The 1,457-nt window shown below is 53.4% G+C and overlaps 1 long non-coding RNA gene across 1 annotated transcript; it reads left to right on the top strand.

Annotated features, from left to right (window-relative positions):
- The first annotated feature begins 346 nt into the window (after positions 1-346).
- On the top strand, positions 347-1,183 carry LOC116101256. The gene is made up of 2 exons (XR_004122827.1): positions 347-643; positions 756-1,183. It is a non-coding gene; the product is annotated as an uncharacterized LOC116101256 (long non-coding RNA).
- The last annotated feature ends 274 nt before the right edge of the window (positions 1,184-1,457 follow it).

Below are 1,457 nucleotides of genomic sequence, written 5' to 3'. Positions count from 1 at the left end.
TGGGCGAAGGACGGCGGGGAGGGAGGGAGAGGAGAGGAGGAAGGAAGAAGAGTGGAGATGGAGAGGGAAGGAGGGGGAGAGGAAAAAGAGAAGGGACAGGGGAGGGTCGAAGGGAAGGACAGTACAGGCGGTCCTCGAGGGGGCATCGCTTTAGCATCCTTCGACCCCTAGAACCGGGGAAGGAGGAACCGGTCTCTGAGCTGAGCGACCCCCAAGCCGCTGGCTTCTCCGACCTCAACTGTGTCGTGGAACCGCCAGGGGGCGGCGCGACCCTGTTGGTCGCCAAGGGGATCTCCGTGCATCCTCGTCGAGGCTGTGACCTGTCGCTTCCAATGCCACGTCCTCTGCCCTCTCCCAGAGGCCTTAGGGTGCAGCTGGGGTGGGGGTAGGGTGGCGCCCCTGCCCAGGAATAGGAGGAGCCTTTGACGTTCGCTAGTTTTGGGCCGGTTTCCCTCGGATCCTGGAGCAGTTTATTGCCCAAAGACTGTCACAGAGCCTGGGGCTAGCCAATGGTTACTGTTAGCTCAGCCTGGGTATGGCGTTTGGGCCTTCACATCCTGACAGGGGTATATGGAATCCAGGAAATGAACCCACGAGAGGGGTCCTTCAACGCCTGAATAAGGAGCTAACCAGTCCAGCCAAGGTTGCTAAGGATCAATGGCATGAAGCCCAGTTTTAACTCCTTCGGTCCCTGGGAATTGTCTGAGCACCTAACCTCTTGGTCCCTGACATATGACGCCTTTCTTTTTCCTCAGCCTGGAACCTGACTCTTCCTGGACTGTGAGAAGAACACCCCTGCCAACAAGCTGTACCATCCGGATAGGAGAAGCCTGATGGTAGAAGCACATCCGTGGTTCCCAGCCTCTGTTGACGAGGCTCCTTTAACACAAATAGATTTACTCATAGACCTTAACTGTAAGAGGCGTGTATGTGCCAGCAGGGGTTTCTGGGAACATGTACTTTGTCAGAGCTCCCCCCATTTAATTCTGATACATCCCCAAGTGGCTGTTACCTAAAGAGAACCATTATGATGTGTTGGGTTTTTGTTTGTTTGTCCGTTTGTTTTTTTCCTTTAAATGTGGTAGCTCAGCCCTGGGAATTTGCCCTTGTGAATATGCCCATGTCACAAATGTGTGAATATTGGGTATCTGTGTCATTGGATAAACACTGCTTCATGCTCCTCTTTGTGCATCCTCTCTGTCTGGATGTCACTGGGCACCCATCGTCCTATGTGTCATCAATGTCCTCCGTGTTTACTGACAGCACCTATTGTGTGTGTGTGACAGTGTACATGCCTGCCCTGATGAGAGTGAGTGTGGGCCTGTGGTATATTTGTGTCACATTGAGCACATCTCTATGGGCTCCATGGTGGGGCACAGCCATTGTCTCCATGTCATTGAGAATCTGTGCTGGCAAGAGCTTGTGACACAAATGGAACGAAGCCGATCTGCCCCAGA

Source organism: Mastomys coucha, unplaced genomic scaffold (genome assembly GCF_008632895.1).
Source record: "Mastomys coucha isolate ucsf_1 unplaced genomic scaffold, UCSF_Mcou_1 pScaffold21, whole genome shotgun sequence".
Classification (NCBI taxonomy): Eukaryota; Metazoa; Chordata; class Mammalia; order Rodentia; family Muridae; genus Mastomys; species Mastomys coucha.
The sequence above is the reverse complement of the archived record's forward strand: the minus strand, read 5'-3'. Positions and strand labels throughout refer to the sequence as shown.